We start from the raw sequence: 21,640 nt of genomic DNA on the forward strand, positions 1-21,640 counted from the left end.
TGGGTTTTCTTGTCTTAGACTTTATTAATAAAACACCGTTTACATAAAGTGACCTTAAGTACCAACTCACCCTAAGGGGAAGTAAATTTATTTTTGTTTTGGGGATAATGAAAATTGCTTTTGTTTAAAGGATTTAAGGTTATTATAAAGAATTCAAGCTATAAAAAAAGTAAAAAAAATCATGTCACCCAGAATACTATTATAATATTAGGTGATCATCACCCCAGACTTAACGAAGTATTTTAGGATACATAACAGTTGTAATGCTAAAGAACTTTAGTAACATTGTAGTATTTCTTTTCATGATGTAGAGCTATTTTTTAAAAAATATACTTTATTTCCCTGTTCCATCTCTTTCTTCCATGGCCAATCTTCTTGATGAAGGCCACATCCAAGAATCCCTCTCCTCATGACACTGAAATCTGACTTTGCCTCTGTCATTGACATTGAACTTGTCAAGGTAAACGATAACATTCGAGTTGACAAAGCCAATAGAACCTTTTTAGTTCTTTGCTTAGTTTGACTTCTGGCTAGCATACTTTCCCTGCTAAGCTTTATTGAGATATAACAGACATAAAACCTTGCGTAGGTTTAAGGTGTACAATGTGATAACTTGATACAAGCATATATTGCAAAATGATTACTACAGTAAGGTTAGTCAATGCATTCTTCACCTCACATAATGACCATCTTTTTGTTGTTTTGGTGAGAAATTTTAAGATCTATTCAGCAAATTTCAAGTATACACTACAATATTGTTAACTATAGTTGCCGTGCTATACATTAGATCCCTGAACTTATTCATCTTCTAACTGAAGTTTCGACCAACATCTCATTTTCCCTACCCCACAGCCCTCAGTCTAATTTTTGTTTGTATGAGTTGGGTGTTTTTACATACCACATTAAGTGAGATCATACAGTATTTGTCTCTTATTGTCTGACTTATTTCACATAGCATAATGACCTCAAATTTCATTCTTATTGTCACAAATGGCAGAATTTCCTTCTTTTTTTTGTGGCTGAATAAAATTGCAGTGTGTGTGTGTGTGTGTGTGTGTGTGTGTGTGTGTAACATTTTCTTTATCCATTCATTCGTTGATAGGCATTTAGGTTGTTTCCATGTCTTGGCTGCTGTGAATAATGTTACAGTGAACGTGGGAGTTCACTGTAACTCAAGATACTAATTTTGATATCTCAAGATACTAATTTCACTTCCTTTGGAAATATACCCCGATGTAGGATTGCTGTGTGATATGGTAGTACTATTTTTTAATTATTTGAGGAAAATTTATACTGTTTTCCATAGCGGCTGTACAAGTTTATAGTCCCACCAACAGCGCACGGGAGTTCCCTCTTCTTCACATTCTCACCAGCACTTGTTATTTCTTGTCTTTTTGATACTAGCTATTCTAACAAGTGTGAAATGATATCCCATTGTGGTTTTGATTTGCATTTCTTTGATGTTTAGTTATATTGAGTATTTTTTTATTTACTCATTGGCCAGTTGTATGTCTTCTTTAGCAAAATATATATTTAGATCTTTGCTCATTTTAAAATTAGATTTTTTTATTTACTATGAGTTGTATGAGTTTCTTGTATATTTTGGATATTAACCCATTATCAGATATATGGTTTGCAAATATTTTCTACCATTTCATAGATAGTCTTTTCATTTTGTTGATTGTTTCTTTTGCTCTGCGGAAGCTTTTTAGTTTGATGTAGTCCCACATGTTTACTTTCTCTTTTGTTGCTTGCACTTGTGATGTCATATTTAAAAATCATTTCCAAGTCCAATGTCAAAGATCTTTGTCCCTGTGTTTTCTTCTAAAAGTTTTACAGTTTTGAGTCACGTTTAAGTCCTCAATTCATATCAAGTTATTTTTCATTAGTGATGTGAGATATGGGTCCAGTTTGTTTTCTTTTTTATGTGTGAGTGTGTTAATTGATATGTCTACCTTCCCCAATTTTATTAAGATATAATTGACATATTACAATGTATTAGTTTATGATGTACAACATAATGATTTGATCTATGTATATATCGCGAAATAATTACCACAATAAGTTTAGTTAACATCTATCACCTCCCATAGTTACAAATTTTTTTCTCATGATGAGAACTTTTAAGATCTACTCTCTTAGCAACTTTCAAATATGCAGTACAATATTGTCAACTGTGGTCATCATGTTGTATGTTACATCCCCTTAAGATAAATAAGTTATATTTATCTTATAACTGGAAATTTGTATCTTTTGACCACTGTCACTCATTTTTTTCCACTCAGTTTTATTGTTTTGAATGTGGTTATCCAGTTTTCCAAAAACTACGTATTGAAGAGACTATCCTTTTCCCATTGAGTATTCTTGTCTATGTGACAAATATTACTTGACTGTATTTGCTTGAGTTTATTTCTGGGCTCTCAATTCTGTTCCATTGGTCTATGTGTGCACTTTAGTGCCAATACCATATTATAACTTTGTAGTATAATTTGAAATCAACAAGTGTGATGTTTCCAGCTTTGTTTTTTCTCAAGACTGCTTTGGCTATTTGGGGTCTTGTGTTCTTCCACATGAATTTTAGGATTGCTTCTTCTATTTCTGTGAAATATTAGAATTTTGATAAGTATAGCATTGAATCTGTAGACAGTTTAATGTAATACGAACATTTTAATAATATTAACTCTTTTGATCCATGAATAAAAGATATCATTTATTTGTATATTTTTCAATTTCTTTCATCAATGCCTTAGAGTTTTTTAGTGTGTAGATCTTTTACTTCCTTGTTTAGATTTATTCCTAAGTATCTTACTGTTTTTAATGCCATTGTAAGTGGGATTGTTTTCTTTATTTCTTTTCAGATACTTCATTATTAATGTATAAAAACACAACTTATTTCATATTGATTTTGTATTCTGCAGCTCTACTGAATTTATTAATTCTAACAAATTTTTGGTGGAGTCTTTAGGATTTACTATATATAAAATCATGTCATGTGCAGACAGAGACTATTTATGATTTGGATATATTTAATTACTTTTTTTCCCCAACTGCTGATCAAAGCTTTGAGTGGCTAAGTGGATAAAAACTATATGCTGCCTACAAGAGACTCACTTCAGCTTTAAGGACACATATAGGCTCAAAATGAAGGGATAAAAAAGACATTCTACACAAATGGAAACCAAAAGGGAGCAGGAGTAGCTATATTTATATTATTCTGATATAAAGAAAAAAGAGACTTTAAGTCAAATACTAACAAAAGACAAAGAAGGTCATTATATAATAAAAAAAGGGGCCAAATCATCAAGAGGATAAAACAATTGTAAATATATATGCACCCATCATTGGAGTACTTAAATAATTTAAGCAAGTACTAAAAATCTGAAAAGAAAAATAGACAATAACACAATAATAGTAGGAGACTTTAATACCCTACTTTCAACAAAAGTAGATCATCCGGACAGAAAATCAATAAGAAAACATTGGACTTGAACTAAACTTTTAACCAAGTGGATCTAACAGACATATACAGAATATTCCATCCAATAGCTCTGGAAAACACATTCTTCTCAAGTGCACATGGAACGTTCTCCAGGACAGATTATGTGGAAGGTCACGAAATAAGTCTTAACAAATTTAAGAAATTTGAAAGATCAGTATCTTTTCTGATCACAATGATATCAACTAAAAATCAGTAATTGGAGAAAACCTGGAAATTCACAAATATGTGGAAATTAAAATACACACTCCTGAACAACCAATGGGCCAAAGAAGAAATGAAAAGGGAAATTGAAAATATCTTCAAACGAATGAAAATTGAAAACACAGCGTACCAAAACTTATGGTGTGCAGCAAAAGCAGTTCTAAAAAGGAAATTTGTAGTAATAATGCCTACATTAATAAAACATATCTCAAATAAACAATCAAATTATACACCTTAAGGAACTAGAAAAAAGAAGAACGAATAAGCTCTAAGTTAGCAGAAGGAAAAAGATAGCAAAGATTGCAGCATAAATAAATAAAATAGAGGCTAGAAAAATGATAGAAAGGATCAATGAAACTAAGAGTTGGTTTTTATAAAAATAAATAAATTGAAAAACCTTTAACTAGACTTAGTAATAAAAAAGAGAGGACTCAAAAATATAAAATAAACTAAAGGGAAGACTTACCACTGATACTCAGAAATATAAAGGATCATAAGAGACTATTAGGAACAATTATATACCAAAAAACGGACAATCTAGAAGAATAGATAAATTCCTAGACACATACAGCTTACCAAGACTGAATTATGAAGAAAATCTGAACAGACTAATAATGAATGAGAGATTGAATCAGTAATCAAAAACTTCCCAACGAAGAAAAGCTTAAGACCAGATGGCTTTACTGGCGAAGTCTACCAAACATTTAAAGAAGAATTAATGCCAGTTATTCTCAAACTCTTCCAAAAACATTAAATAGGAAAGAACACTTCTAAACTCATTTTATAAGGCCAGCATTACCCTAATATCAAAGCCAGATAAGGGAGAAAAAAAAAAAAAGAAAATATCACCACAAAGTACTGACTATCATTCTACAGGCCACAACCTCCTTCTTAAAATTCTGTCTTTTTTATGAGCTCCTCTACCTTTGTCCATCCCTTTGATGTTGGCAGAGGCAGAAGCTCTATGTTTGGTATTAGTGTCTTCTCAATCTGTACACTCTCCCTGTGGGGTGTGTGTGTGTGTGTGTGTGTGTGTGTGTCTTTCATTCACATTACATGATTTAAACTACCATTACTAAGGTGATGACTTCTTAATCTTTATTTATATCCCTGACCTATGACCTAAATTAATTTTCCATATACAACTGTCTGGATGTCCCATATTTGACTTCCAAGTCAAAATGTTCCAAATTAAATTCATCATCTCCACTACAGGACCACTTTTCTCCTGTTTAGATATCTAAAATCATGTTTATTAAGACATGATCTGGGTATTATTTGTCGATAATCATTCATTTTCACTATTTTCTATGCTTTGCACTATATTTCAGGGGCTGGAAACCTGGGAATTGCAGGTAGAGTTATGGATGCAACTCATTTCTATCAAAGAAATAATCCTGCAGGTGCTTGGGAGGGAAAAGGGAGGAAGCTGCACATCTACCTTCTCTTGGCCCCCAACCCACACTGCATTCTCCTTGTCTGTCTTTCTTCTTTTAGCAGCAGTGGTGGCTGATATGTGGCTCTAGGAAGATAGGAGTTTTGTGATGATTGGGTTCCACAGTCCACTGCCAATCACGGGTTTGGGAGCTACATAGCATCTGTAACATTAACAGTACTGGTCTGCGGCTTGGGGGTTGGGGACCCCTGCTCTAAATAATCAAAATTAATTCAGTAAGACATAAATCTAAAAATCTTCATAGATTTTCTTCCTCTTGCTCTCCAATCCCTTCTCTTCTCTCTTCAAACATTAACTTGTTGATTCTCTCTATGGGATTATCATTCCTTTTTAATCCCATTCCACTGCCTTGGTTTGGGTTCTAATGATCTTTCTCCTGGATTATTGTAGTTTAGTTTCCTAAATAGAATGTCTGCCTCCTTTCTGATCTATTCATGCTCTCTTGTGGAATTAGAGTTTTAAAATAAAACTGATTTAACTCTTCTGCCTAAAATCCTTTGGATGCCATTGGATGATGTCCAAACCTCTTCATCAATGACAATAACTCATTATGTTTCATCCTCTGCAGGTCGCTCCTGCCTCGTCTGCTGCACATCCACCTTCTCTTGGCCCTCAACCCACACTGCATTCTCCTTGTCTGTCTTACCTGCTAGAGTAGGGTAGGTGCTGTGTCTTCTTTGTCTTCTTACTAGTCTTTGAGCCTAACTCAATGCCTGGCACCTAATAAAGCCCAGTATATATTTACTAAAAATAATGGATGAAGAAAAACTTACCATTGTTGGAAACCAAAAAACCTTTCAGACTTTTGTAAAAAATCCAGAAAAAGGCTGAAAGAAATTTATCTCACGTTAGGAACTATGATTTCATTAAAACAATGGAGAAACAAAGATATCCTGGCTTAGTCCACCAAAGCTTGTTTTGGTTATTTTCTTAGGCAAGGCACTCTGCTTTCTTAATTTTTAAGCTTCTTTTTCTTTCTCTTTCTAGCTGCTGACCTACAGAGTACTTTAAATATCACATTGCAGAGGGTTACATTGAAACAGTGCTGGCAGCAGTTTGTTCTCTGACCACATCCCTTCTTACTGAATCATTGCTCAAGATGTTGTCTCTGTCTTTTACTTATTTCTTCCCCACTATACAGCAGTAAGTAAATGAAATTATGTCTTTTGCTGCAAAACAAAAATGTACGCTCCATCAGAATAAATGTCAGCCCTTCCTTCCTTAACCTTGGATAACACAGAGTACTGTAACCCATTAAAGTAAATATTTGTTTAGCAGGTAGGATGTTTGAAAGTGAGAAGGTCCAAAAAATAAAGCAAAAATATTGCTTGAAATGGGATAGATGTGCTGTATAGGGAAACCATGAGTCAAAGTCACAAAGATATTTCCTACCATGGTTAGTGTTCCAAGCATGGTTGCTGAAGTCAGGTGCCTGGGCTTGAATCTCATTTCCACCACCTACTGACTGCATCACCTTGGTAAGTTAGTTAACTTTCTCAACTTTGTTTTCTCCTCTGTAAAATAATAGTACTTGCCTCACAGGGTTGTTATGAAGATTAATTATGTTGTAATACAAATAAAGCGCTCAGAACAGTATCTGACAAAGAGGTCAATAAATCTTTCCTTTATTATTGTTTTTACTTGAGCTTGTATCTGTTAGCATTGTGTTTGACTGTGAGTAATAAAGAGCCACAACAGGAGTGGTTTGCACAAGATAGCAGCTTGTTTCTCTTTCACAAAGATCTCCCCAAATAGAAAGCCCAGAGTTTGTCCTCAAGGTCCTCGGGGACCCAGGCTCCTAGTTCACTGCTCTGCCATTCCTAAGGTGTGAACTTCATCCTCATGATCCAAGATGGTGCCAAGTGCTCCGGCCAAGTTCTTGGCAGCAAGATAGAGGAAAGGATAAAGAAAAAAGGGCAAATTATGGCATGTCCTACTAGCTGTCTTTTAAGGAAGCATCACAGGAGATCTCGGAGGCATTTTTGTTCATAATATATCAAGGACTGACCACGATCTTACAGCCTCATTTTAAACTTTTAATTTTTAAAGCATTAGAAGAGTTTAGCCTATAGTCTACTGTGGCTCACTATGATCATGGAATCCCTTTCTGTTATATTTCAACAATGCTGATGAGCTAAAACATAAAATAGTATTACTAAATCGAATATCATTCAGTGTTTTTCATCAGGCTGCCTTTGAAATATCATTGTCTCAGTGTTTGGGATGTAAAATGAAGTGTTCAGATTTTAAACTCTGCTTTCTAAAATGTGATTTTCTTTCCCCTTTCCAAGCCATTGCCAAGTTTAGCCCATAGGGTGAGAGTTACATTGTAGGCTGATTGCATAACAAATGCTTCCATCAGGAGTGCTTTGGGCAGAAGTGGCCAGAAAGGGAGTGTGACAGAAAAACAAAGTGATGTGTCAGGAAGATTAGTTTTGCTCCAGGAGTCACATGAATAGTAGATGCAATGTAATGCAGAATGAAACATGGTAAAAAAAAAAAATTAAAAATTCATTGAAATAACAGCAACTCAAGGTCACAGATCATGCTGGGTATGTACAGTGGGATGAATTACCACCATAGCAAAATCTGAAATGCGGTTTCTGTGTTCTCTTTCTCTGTTAAATGACTAATATTTGTCAGCTATTAATTAGCATAGCCTGTAGGTTCGCAGGATATAAGGCAATAATTGGATTATAATATCTTTTGCTCTATGGCATGCTATCTTTTATAACTGATCAAAATGTTAATCCAGGGACATCTTATGCCACCTTTCTAATAATAATAAAACCTCTGCTGATTCAGATTTCTAAATCCTAGAGCTGCTGTTTTCCCATTGCAGTCAGTAGATTACAGTCTTACAGAGTTGATGCAGAATTAGGTATATTTGGGAACTAAATACAAGTTTGTTAACAGCATAAGGGACTAATTTTGAGAAGCAAATATATTAGTATTAAATATCAGTTATAACTATAAGCCTTAGTAATGACTATGATTTAGGAACACAGAATAATTATTCTAAAAAAGACAGAATCATGTTCTTAGGTTGAGATATTTCTTTTAGATCAGTTCTCCTAGATGATAAGAAATGGGTTGATGGCAGTTGATAGGATAAATATTGATGTCCAGCAATTTCATTGTTTATTTATTAGTTATAATAGTTATTTTGTAGAGACTTCAGAGTTTTCTCTATATAGCATTATGTCATCTACAAATAATGAGAGTTTTACTTCTTTCTGACTTGAATGCCTTTTCTTTCTTTTTCTTATCTGATTGATATGGAAGGAACTTGCAATATTATGTTGAAAAGAAATGATGATAGTGGGCATCCTTGTCTTGTTCTTGATGTCAGAGGAAAAGCTTTTACCTTTTCACCAGTAAGTACAGTATTAGCTGTGGGTTTGTCATTTATAGGCTTTTTTATGTTGAGATGTGTTCCTTCTATACCTATTTTGTTGAGAGTTTTTATCATAAAATGATGGTGTCAATTACTTTTTTTGCATCTATTGAGATGATCATATGGTTTTTATCCTTAATTTTGTTAATGTAATGCATCATACTGATTTATTTACAGATGTTGAACTAGCCTTCCATCCCTGGGATGAATCCCACATGGTCATGTTGTGTAATTCTTTTAATGTATTGTTGAATCTGGTTTGCTAATATTTTGTTGAGAATTTTTGCCTCTCTATTTATTAAAAATATTGACCTATAATTTTTTTTTGTAATATTTTTGTTTGGTTTTGATATTGGGGTAATTTTGGCGTCATAGAATGAGTTTGGAAGCATTCCTTCCTCTTCAATTTTTTGAAATAGTTTAAGAAGGATAAGTATTAATTCTTTGAATGTCTGGCAGAATTTACCTGTGAAGATGTCTGGTGCTGGACTTTTTTTTTTTAGGAGTTTCTTAATAACTGTTTCAATGTCATTGTTACTAATCAGTCTGCTTAGATATTGTATTTTCTCCAGGTTCAGTATTGGAAGTTTATGTACTTCTAGAAATTGATCTATTTCTTCTAGATTGCCTAACGTGTTGGTATATTATTGTTCATAGTATTCTTTAATGATTTTTGTAATCTCTGTGGTGTCAGCTGTAACTTCTTTTTCATTTATTATTTTATTTATTTTGGCTCTCTCTTTTTTCTTGATGAGTTTGGCTCTTTGTCAATTTTTTAAATCTTTTCAAAGAACCAGCTCTTTGTTTCATTGATCTTTTCTATTATTTTTTCACTTCTATTTTGTTTATTTTCTCTCTGATTTTAACTATTTCTTTTTTTCTGTTACTTTGAGTTTTGTTTGATTTTTTTCTTTTTCTAGTTCCTTTAGGTATAGAGTTAGATTATTTATTTGAGGTTTTTCTTTTTTCTTGAGGTAGGTCTGCATTGCTATGAATTTCCTTTAGAACTTTTGTTCCACATCTCATAAATTCTGAAAAGTTGTGTTATCATTTTTATGTTTCAAAATTGTTCTGACTTCCTATTTGAATTCCTCTTTGATCCACTGGTTATTTAGTAGTATGCTGTTTAGTCACCACGTATTTGTTTTTTTTTTTCCAGTTTTCTTCCTATAGTTAATTTTTAGTTTCATGCCATTATAATTGGAAAAGATGCTTGATATGATTTCAGTCTTCTTGAATTTACTGAGACTTGCTTTGTGGCCTATCCTGGATCCTGTGATCTATCCTGGAGAATCTTCCATGTGTACTTGTAAAAAAATATATTCTGAAGTTTTTGAATGAAATGTTCTCTAAATATCTATTAAGTTCATATGATCTAATGTGACATTTAAGGCCATTATTTCCTTATTAATTTTCTGTCTAAATGATCTATGCATTGATGTGAGTGGGGTATTAAGATCTCCTACTATTATTGTATTACTGTGGATTTCTTGTTTTATGTTCATTAATAATTGCTATATATATTTAGGTACTCCTATGTTATGTGAGTAGATATTTATGACTATTATATCCTCTTTTTGAATTGAATCCTTTATAATTATGTAATGTTTTTTTTCATTTTTACATGCTGTTTTAAAGTCTCTTTTGTCTGATATGAATATTGCTACCCCAGCTTTTTATTTCTATTTGCATAAAATATCCTTTTCCATCCCTCTACTTTCTGTCTGTATGTGTCTTTTGATTTCAAGCGAGCTTCTTTTAAGCAGTATCTAGATGGGTCATGTTTTTTAATCCATTCAACTATCCTCTGTCTTTTATTGGAGCATTTAATTCATTCGTATTTAAAGTAATTATTGATCAGCACGTACTTACTGCCATTTAAAAAAATTTGTTTTGTCATTTTTATAGTTCTCTTCTGTTCCTTTCTTTTTCTCTTGATCTCTTCCCTTGTGGTTTGCTGGTTTTCTTTAGTGTTTGTTTGGTTTCTCTTCATTCTTTGTATATCTTCTGTTTTTGTTTATCATGAGGTTTGTGTATATCATTTTATATCTATAGCAGACTATTTTAAACTGATAGAGATTTTGAATATTTTTTATGAAAACTACATTTTTGTACCACTCCATTCTTTACATTATTGAGTCATGCTTTAGATCTTTTTATGTTGTATATCTCCTAATTTATTGTAGTTTGATTTGAATTTGATACTTTTTTCTTTTGATTTTTGCAGTAGCTTTTTAAATGTATTTTTAAAATATTTGATTCACTGCATTTATTAAATATGTGGCTTCACCTTTGGGATTTGTCTATTAATCTAAGACAAAGGAGGCAAGAATACACAGTGGTGTATGGATAGTCTCTTTAATAAGTGGTGCTGGGAAACTGGATAGAGATATGCAAAAAAGTGAAATTGAACCACTTTCTTACACCATATAAACTCGAAATGGGTTAAAGACTTAAAGTAAGACTTGAAAACGTAAAACTTCTAGAAGAAAACACATACAGTAAACTCTTTGACATTGCTCTTAGAAATATCTTTTTGGATATGTCTCCTTGGGCAAGAGCAACAGAAGAAAAAAATAAACAAATGAGACTGCATTAAACTAAAAAGTTTTTACCCAGTGAAGGAAACTATCAATAAAATTAAAAGACAACCTACTGAATGAGAGAAGATTTTTGCAAGTGATATATCCAAAACCTATAAAGCTTAATATCCAAAATCTATAAAGAACTCATACAACTTAACAGCCTCCCCGCCTCCCCCAAAAAAAGTCCAATGAAAAAATGAACAGAGAACCTGAACAGGCATTTCTCCAAAGAGGACATGCAGATGGCAACAGACATATGAAAAGATGCTCAACATCACTAATCATCAGGAAAACGTTCATTAAAACTACAATGAGATATCACTTCACACCTGTGAGAATGACTATCATCAATAAATCAACAAATAACAAGTGCTGGCAAGGATGTGGAGAAAAGAGAACATTTGTACATTCTTGGTGGGATTATAAATTAGTGCAGCTACTATAGAAAACAGTATGGAGATGCCTCTAAAAATTAAAAATAGAGCTGCCATATGGTCCAGCAATTCCACTTCTGGGTGTTTATCCAAAGAAAACAAAAACACTAATTCAAAAAGATATATTCATCCCCATGTTCATTGCAGCATTACTAGAAATAACCAAGATATAGAAGTAACCTAAATGCCTATCAATAGATGAATGGATAAAGAAGATGTGAAATATATAATGGAATATTATTCAGCCAGAAAATGAATGAAATCTTGCCATTTGTGAAAACATGGATGGACCTAGAGAGTATTATGCTAAGTGAAATAAGTCAGACAGAGGAAAACAAATATAGTATGATTTCACTTCTACGTTGAATCTAGAAAACAAAATAAAACTTCCAATCATCTACTGGGAGCCATTTTAAACTTTTTTTTTTTTCCCAGGCAAAGCAACCCTTGATCGACCTCACAGATGCAAGGACCTTGTCTGCTTACAATCCTTTATTTTTTATTTTTTATGCCTACAGCACCTGGTCTTCCTAGGTGGTCTCCCATCCAAATACTAACCAGGACCTACTCTGCTTAGCTTCTGAGATCAGATGGGATTGAGCTTGTTCATGGTGGCATGGCCGTAGACTTGAACTTCTTTTTCATCTGCATCTTGGGCAGCCAATAAAGGGAAAGGGTTTTTTTCTCACTTTTATTTCCTAAGTTGCCTGAGCTCAGTGAAACTATGGGTTCTGAAGAATAGAAGAAAACTATTTGGGGTAATGAGATCACAATTTCCTGAGAGATTCACAGATTTGGATGTATACGAATCATACATTAATTTTGTGTCACTCGTTTTGCTTTGCCTACTCACTAAGGCTCTCTGTTCCCCAGGGATCCATCTATGGCCTTTGTTTTTTCCTTGTCTTCTTTCTCTGGGTGACTTCACTCACATGGATGCAGTTTGCTGGACCTGCGTTAGTGATGAATTTAGCACCTCCCTCTGTTGAGATACAAACTCAGGGACCTAATTGCCAACTGGGCATCTCCACTTGGATGTTCTACAAGTTACTCAAACTCAGCCTGTTTGAATTGTACTCCTTCCCATCTGGTTCTCATTCTGTATTTTCTGTCCTGATGAATGGCACCTCTGCCCTCTGGTTCACTTAAGTCAGAAGTCATCCAGGAATTGTCAGGTTCCTCCCTCTCATTTTCAGCCTTGCATTCTGTCTCTTAGTAATGCAATCCATTTTCTCCTTTCTGTGACAACCGCCACTGCTTTATTCTTCTTGCAGGGTTACTGTAACAGTCTCCTAATTGGTTCTCTATTCTCCTTGCTCCCCAGGTCCCATTTAAATTCATCTTTTACACTGCTGTCATTCTCTTATATCATTCCCTGATTAGAACACATCATTCAATACAAAGCAAACTCCTTACCTTAACCCACATGCTCTCAGTGATCTTGCCACCCTCTAGCCTCATCTCCCGCTATTACTCCACATGTGTGTGCCCTTCATGAGCTCCCAAAATATGCCCTGCTGTTTCTCTTTTTACGTGATTTCACACTTGACATTTTTTGCTTCAAATTTCCTTCCCTACCTTTAATCTAGCAAATTCCTACTCATCCTTCAAAATTCCTACTCATCCATCCAAACTCAGTGCAACATCACTTCCTCCAGAAACTGGTTCTTGGAACCCTGATTGATGCTTAAACATTTCCACTGGGTATCCATCCATAAATCCATATAAGGGCCTCTATCATGGCAGTTATCACACTATACGGTGGGAATTAATGTTATTAATTAATGTTAACCAGTTTCATTTGAAGACATTCACAGTATCATTTAAAAAATTTAATTTTAAAAAATTTGTATCAAAGTTTTACACATTCATTCCTTTTAAATTATTATTTATTAAATTTGTGGTGACATTGATTAATAAAATAATATAGATTTCAAGTGTATAATTCAATAATACATTATATGTATATTATATTCACTACCCAAGGTCAAATCTCCTTCTGTCACCATATATTTGACTCCCTTTACCCTCCTTCCCTCTAGTAACCACTAATTGTTGTCTGTGTCCATGAGCCTCTCTTTCTTTGCCTTGTTCATCTGTTGCCTGCAGTTTGATATCCTGCGCATGCGCGGAATCCTATGGTTCTCAACATTTTCCATCTGACTTATTTGCTTAGCATGATAATCTCAGTATCCATCCACGTTGTCACAAATGGCAGTATTTTATCTTTCCTAATGGCTGATTAAAAGTCCGTTGTATATGTATATCACATCTTTATTTCTTTATGTAGCAAATGACTGACTTTATTTTTCAAGTAAAAAGTATTTACATCAAGTAAAATAATTCAGAGCTGGTATCTCTAACAATTAGTCGCAGACTTCAAGACCAGAGCTCTTAATACCCAGGTGCACTTTAGAGTTTTAGTTAATGAAAGCAAGTTATTCTGAGCCTATTAATTTTCATGTCTTTATTTGCTTTTTTTTTTAAGTTTCAATGACTACTTTATTTTTTGTATTAAAATTATTGGGGTGACATTAGTTAATAAAATCAAATAAGTTTCATGTGTACAATGCAATAATATGTCATATGTACATTACATTGTGTGTTCACCACCCAAAGTTAAATTTCCTTCCGTCACCAAATATTTGACCCCCTTCATGCCTAACTACCTCCCCCCCACCCCCTTCCCTCTGGTAACCACTAATTCACTGTCTGCGCCCATGAGTTTGTTTGTCATGTTCACTTGTTTTCAGTTATATATCCCACATATGAGTGAAATCATATAGTTCTTGACTTTTTCTGCTGACTTATTTTGCTTAGCATGATAATCTCAGAATACAAACATGTTGTCACAAATGGCAGCATTTCATCTTTTCTCATGGCTGAATAACATTCAATTGTATATATGTGCCATATCTTCTTTATCAATCATCTATCAAAAGACACTTCTGTTGTTTCCATGTCTTGGCCACCATGAATAATGCTGCTATGAACATTTGGATGCATATATCTTTGTGAATAAATGTTTTCAAAATTTTTGGATAAATCCCCAGAAGAGGGATTATTGGGTCATATGGTAATTCTATTCTTAGTTTTTTGATGAACCTCCATACTGTTTTCCATAGTGGCTGAACCAATTTATGCTCCCACCAGTATTGTATGAGGGTGCTTTTCCCTCCACAACCTCTCCAACACTTATTATCTGTCCTGTTGATGATAGCCATTCTAACAGGTGTGAGGTAGGATCTCACTGGGATTTTGTTTTGCCTTTTCCTAATAGCTAGCCAAGTTGAGCATCTTTTTGTATGTCTGTTGGCCATTTGTATACTTCATGGGAGAAGTGTCTGATCAGGTCTTCTGTCCATTTTTTAATTGAATTGTTTGATTTTTTTTTTTCGTTGAGTTGTATGAGTTCTTTGTATATTTTGGACATCAGGCTCCTATCGGAGGCATTTGCAAATATCTTTTCTTATTTGGATGGTTGCCTCTTTGTCTTATTGATGATTTCTTTTGCTGTGCAAATATAGTCTCATTTTATAGTTTGATATAATCTCATTCATTTATTTTTGCTTTTACTTCCCTTGCCATTGAGGTCGAATTCACAAAATTCTCTCTAAAACCAAGATCCATGAGTTTAGTACTTATATTTTCTTCTATGCAATTTATTGTTTCAGGACTTATATTCAGGTCTTTGATCAATTTTGAGTTAATTTTGGTGTATAGTGACAGATAACAGTGTAGTTTCAGTCTTTTGCATGTGGCTTTCCAATTTTCTCAGCACCTTTTATTGAATAGGATTTCCTTTATGTATGATTTTGGCTCCTTTGTTGAAAATTATTTGTCCATGTATATGGAAGTTTATTTCTAGACTCTCAGTTCTGTTCCATTGGTCTGTGCGTCTGTTTTTCTGCCAACTCCATGCTGTTTTGATTATTGTTGCTTTATAGTGTAAAGCAACAATTTGAAGTCAGGCAGAATGATATCTCCGGCCTTATTCTTTTTTTCTCAGAATAGCTTTGGCTATTTGGAGTCTTTTGTGCTTCCCTACAAATCTGATGGCTTTTTGTTCTATGTCTTTAAAGAATGCCGTTGGAATTTTGATGGGGATTGTATTAAATCTGTATGTTTTAGGTAATAAGGTCATTGTAATTAAGTTGATTCTTCCAATACAGGAACACGAAATATCTTTCCATTTCTTTGTGTCTTCTTCAATTTCTTTTAATAATGCCTATAGTTCTCAGTGTATAGGTCCTTCATATGCCTTATTAGGTTTATTCTTAGGCATTTTATTCTTTTTGTTGCAATTGTAAAAGGGACTTTTTTTTTCATTTTTTTCTGAAGATCCATTATTAGAGTATAAGATATTGATTTTGTATCCTGAAACTTTACTGTATTTGTTTATTGTTTCTAATAGTTTTTTAGTGGAGTCTTTAGGGTTTTCTCTATAGAGAATCATATCATTTGCAAAAAGTGACAATTTGACTTCTTCATTCCCTGTTTGGATGCCTTTATTTCTTTCTCTTGCCTGACAGCTCTAGCTTAGACTTCCAATGTAATACTGAATAAGAGTGGTGACAGTGGACAGCCTTGTCTTGTTGCTGATGTTAGGTTTTCAGTTTTTCACCATTGAGTATGATGTTAGCTGAGGGTTTGTCATATATGGCCTTTATTATGTTGAAGTAATTTCCTTCTACATCTGTTTTATTAAGTGTTTTAATCATAAGTGAATGTCATATCTTGTCAAATGCCTTTTCTGCCTCTATTGATAAGATTATATGATTTTTATTCTTTATTTTGTTTATGTGGTGTATCACATTAATCAATTTGCTTATGTTAAACTATCTCTGTGCCTCTGGGATGAAGCCCACTTGATAATGGTGTATCTTCCATTCTCCTGCCTGGGGGGCATAGACCTGGCTCCCAGCAGTGTAGGAGGCCTGTGATATGGGAGCTTTCTGGGCCACAGTAGAGCACCGAGTTTTTAGTCGCACTTCCATAGCTACAGCAGCCAGTGTACCATCCATAACATTACTGACCCACCCCATTAGACATTCTGCCACCTGTTAGTGTGTCTGCAAGAGGGTGGAGGGACTTGCTAATCCTCCCCACTTTTAATTATCTTTTCCAGTATGGGAGCAAAAGGAGCTCATGGAATCTTTTTTAAGTCTCCCTGCTTCCAATGGCATCACCCCCAGTCTCTTCTCTTCCGGGATTGTCCTACATGACCTCTGGTAGATTTCAAAACATAGTGCTGGTCTTCAGGTGGAAGTGGAGGAATGAGAGTCAGTTTCTTGTGTTGTTTTTTTTCCCCCTCATTGACAGACCTAGAAAAACCAGTACTCTCAGAAATGATCAAAACCAACTGATGAAATCTTTCTAGCTGCATTGAAGTTCACTTACTTTTCTTCTTAAGGTAGAACTGATCAGTGCCCTTCCTCTTATGCTAGGAGATGCATCTTACAGAAAGATTTCTACAATTTTTCTTTTGTTCTTTCTAGATTAAATTCTAGCCAGGTTCTGGAGAATGAAACACTGAGGGCTATTCTAACTAAAGAAGCTGGATTTAACACAGGCATTTATCTGGCAAGAGCTGAAAATAATATAATTATCACCGAGTCCTTTTATTCTTTATAGGGTAAATTTTTCTTTCTAGCTTAAATTCCTTTCGTTTCTTTTTTATAATTTTCATGAGAGGCACGAACAAATGTAAATATTAGTTTTGAGCTCTAGACCTTGACTCTGTAATGGAATCACATAAGAAGTTTACAAAGTACTAATGCCTGGGGCACACTCGCAGAAACTCTGATTTGATTAGCTTGGGGTGCAGCCTGGGTGTTAGATTGTTAAAAGCTTCTCACACTTGCTTCAAATGTGCAGCAAAGATTGATAACTACCTCCTTAAAGTATATTAAAACTGAAATATGTAAAAACAAATGACTTAATCTACCTTAAATCATCAAGTCAATAGCTAAAATTTAGGAGATGAGCATTTAACCTCCCCAAAAATTTGGGGCACAGAAATGAATTAATTTTATTTTAGTTTGTTTTGTTTGTGAATGTAGCCAGCACTTCTGGCATGCCAAAAAAGGTTGTATAGGAAAAGATTGGAAGCAGTTAGGAAGCCATTTTTCTGTTATGTATTACTCCAGAATTTTCTTTACCCTTGCCAGTTTTCGAGACAATATTTGGCTTCCCCAAATGTTTACTTTCTCAGGGTTCGAATTCACCTCTCATGTGTGATAGACTTCTTAAAGCAGGCTGATGGAGTGGACATTTTCTCAGAAGAAAACAAACATCAAAGATTTTTCTGATAGAGAGAAGGTGGACTTAAATGCATCTCTTTTAAGTGTTAACTGTCTTCGACCTTTCCTTCTCTTCCTTCTCAAAATTCCCATAGCTCTAACAATACCTTTGGTTTGCTAAATTTTTGTTCATTGATTTAGTCCACCGTGTTCTAAGGATGCATTTGAAATTCTCTGCATCTGGTTTTCAAACATAAACAAGAAGTCCTAAATTAATTTTAATGAACTTGTGATATATACATTAATTACTATTTTGATCATGAAGTCATGGCCAGATATAAATTTCCATTTGAAAAAATAGTAATTTGATTAAAAATTGATGTATAAGAAGAGCTTGATCACACTCAAAACTAAAACGAGCCACTCCAGGGAGACCACTGACTGTGATTTATGGAATTGGATTTATCAGAGGAGAGTGGTAGGAAGCATTGACTGTGTTGGCACTGAGTCAGGAGACTAGAGTCTACTACAGCTTCTAAAATGCAATAACGTGTGGCCTTGGATCACTCAGTTATGGAATTGTGACTCTGTTTCTTCATACTTAAAATAAAGCTCATAGTATTGTCCCTGCCTACCTTCTTGTAAAGATTATTTTTAAGTACCTTTTTCTACCACATCACATTCACTGGAATGTAGGGCCAATTTTATTTTGCCAGTACTTTTGAGTAGATATTTGAATCTAGATCAGTAGTATTCAAACTTTAGTATGCATCAGAATCACCTAGATATCTTGTTAAAACAGTTTGCTAGGTCCTATCCCTAGAGTTTCGGGTTTATTAAATGTGGGGGCAGGCCCTCAAATTTGCGTTTCCAACAAGTTCCAAGATGATGTTGATGCTATTGGACAGGGGACTCCACTTTGAGAACCACTACTTTAGAGCTTGTTTCCCCATAGGCAAGGCCCAGAAAACCCTAGTGTTATGGGCTGAATTATGTCCTCCCGCCAAATCCATATGCCAAAGCCTAAACCCCCAATGTAGCTGTATTTGGAGGTAGAGATTTTTAAGGGTCTAATCAAGGTTAAATGAGGCCCTCGTGTATTGCAGGCCTAATATAATAGGCGTTGTGTCCTTATAAGGAGAGAGAGAGAGAGAGAGAGAGAGAGAGAGAGAGACAGACAGACAGACAGACAGACAGACAGACAGACAGACAGAGACAGACAGAGAGACAGACAGAGAGACAGAGAGAGACAGAGACAGAGAGAGACAGAGAGACAGACAGACAGAGACAGAGAGAGAGAGAGTACGACAGACAGACAGACAGACAGAGACAGACAGAGAGAGACAGAGAGACCGAGATCCAGGGAAGCACTCTCAGAGAGAAAAGGCCTCCTGAGGACACAGGGAGAAAGTGGCCACTGGGAAGTCAAGGAGAGAGGCCTTAGAAGAAACCAACCCTGCCGGCACCTTGATTTTGGACGTCCAGCCTCCAAAACTGTGAGGAACTAAATTTCTGTTCTTTAAGCTGCCCAGTTCATGGTATTTTGTTATGGCAGCAGCCCTAGCAGACTAGTAAACCTAGTTAACGATATTTTTGGTTACTTGATGGTATATTTTTCTTTTGCTTTTCACTCTCATCTCTTTCAGCTTCCCCATAGCTGACAACACTGATCTCACCAGTTTGAGTCTACTCTGCTTCTTCCTGACCCTCCTGCCTTGGTTTCCATCCTCTTCTGAGAATTTACAGCCTCTAGACTGGATCTCTGTTCCTTTGGCTGCTCTTATTTATTTCACTCAGTATAATACCCTCTAGGTCCATCCATGTTGTTGCAAATGGTAAAATATCATTTTTTTTATGGCTAAGTAATATGCCATTATATATATAAACCATAATTTCTTTATCCAATCATCTATTATGAACACTTAGGTTGTTTCCATATTTTGGTTATTGTGAATAGCACTGCTGTGAACATAGGGGTGCATAGATCTTAAGGAATTAGTCTTTCTGTTTTCTTTGGATAAATATCCAGAAGTGCAATTGTGGGTCAAAAGGTAGTTTCATTTTTAATTTTTTGAGGAAACTCCATACTGTTTTCCATAGTGGCTGTACCAACTGGCAACCCCACCAACAGTGTATGAGGGTTCCCTTTTCTCCACATTCTTGCCAACACTTGCTGTTATTTGATTTATTGATCATAGCCATTCTGACAGGTATGAGGTGATATCTAATTATTGTTTTAATTTGCATTTCTCTGGTGATTAGTGATCTTAAGCATCTTTTCATATGTCAATTGCCATCTATATTTCCTCTTTGGAGAAATACATATTCAGGTCTTCTACCCAATTTTTAAATGGATTGTTTGTTTTTTTGTTGTTGAGTTGTATAAATTTTTTAAAATAAATTTTGGATATTAACTCCTTATCAAATGTATCATAGGCAAATAAATACCTTCTCCCATTCAGTATGCTGTCTTTTCATTTTTTTGATGGTTTCCTTTGCTGTGCAAAAATTTTTTAGTTTGATGTAGTTTCATTTGTTTATTTTTTCTTTTGCTTCCCTTGCCAAGGAGATATATCAAAAAGAAATTCTAATAGCAATAGCAAAGAGTTTACTGCCTATGTTTTCTTCTAGAAGTTTTATGGTTTCAGGTCTTACATTTAAGTCTTCAATCTATTTTGAGTTTGTTCCTGTGTGTAGTGTAAAAAGGTGGTCCAATTTCATTTTTTTGCATGTATATCTGTCCAGTTTTCCCAACACCATTTGTTGAAGAGATTGTCTTTACTCCATTGTACATTCTTGCCTTCTTTGTCATAGATTAAATGACCATGTCGGTGTGGATTTATTTCTGGGCTCTCTGTTCTGTTCCATTGATCTGTGTCTGTATTTATGCCAATACCATGCTGTTTTGATTACATTGGCCTTGTAGTATAGTTTGATATCAGGTAATATGACACCTCCAACTTTGTTCTTTCCCAAGATTGCTGTAGTTATTAGGGATCTTTTATGGTTCCATATGAATTTTTAGATTATTTGTTCTAGTTCTCTGAAAAATGCCGTTGGTTTTTGATAGGGATTGCATTGAATCTATAGAATGCTCTAGGTAGTATGGGCATTTTAACGATGTTATTCTTCCTATCCATGAGCACAGTATATGCTTCCATTTATTTGTATCTTCTTCAATTTCTTTTTTCAGTGACATAACTTTCTGAGAACAGGTCTTTTACCTGCTTGGTTAATTTGATTCTTAGGTATTTTATTATTTTTTGATGCAATTATACATGGGATTGTTTAGTTAATTTCTCTTTCTGGTAGTTCATCATTGGTGTATAAAAATGCAACCGACTTCTGGATATTAATTTGTATCCTGCTACTTTACTGAATTCATTTGTCAATTCTAACAGTTTTTTGGTGGAATCTTTAGGGTTCTTCATATACAGTATCCTGTCATTTTTAATAATGACAGTTTTACTTCTTCCCTTTCCTATTTGGTTGCCTTTTATTTCTCTTTTTTGCCTGATTGCTATAGCTAGAATTTCCAATATAATGTTGAATAGAAGTGGTAAAAGTGGGCATCCTTGTCTTGTTCCTGATTTTAAGGAATACGCTTTTAGCCTTTCCCCATTGAATAAGATGTTAGCTGTAGGTTTGTCATATATGGCCTTTATTATGTTGAGATATCTTCCCTCTATTCCCACTTTAATGGGAGTTTTTATCATAAATAGATGCTGGATTTTGTTAAATGCTTTATCTACATCTATGATTTTTTCTGATCATATGATTTGTATCTTTCAATTTGTTAATGTGGTATATTACATTAATTGACTCG

At 34.5% G+C, this 21,640-nt stretch overlaps 1 pseudogene; it reads right to left on the reverse strand.

The window, feature by feature from the left end:
* Positions 1–12,081: 12,081 nt before the first annotated feature.
* On the reverse strand, positions 12,082–12,200 carry LOC112482902 (annotated as a pseudogene).
* Positions 12,201–21,640: the final 9,440 nt, after the last annotated feature.

This window comes from Pteropus alecto, unplaced genomic scaffold (assembly GCF_000325575.1).
Source record: "Pteropus alecto unplaced genomic scaffold, ASM32557v1 scaffold16, whole genome shotgun sequence".
Taxonomy (NCBI): Eukaryota; Metazoa; Chordata; class Mammalia; order Chiroptera; family Pteropodidae; genus Pteropus; species Pteropus alecto.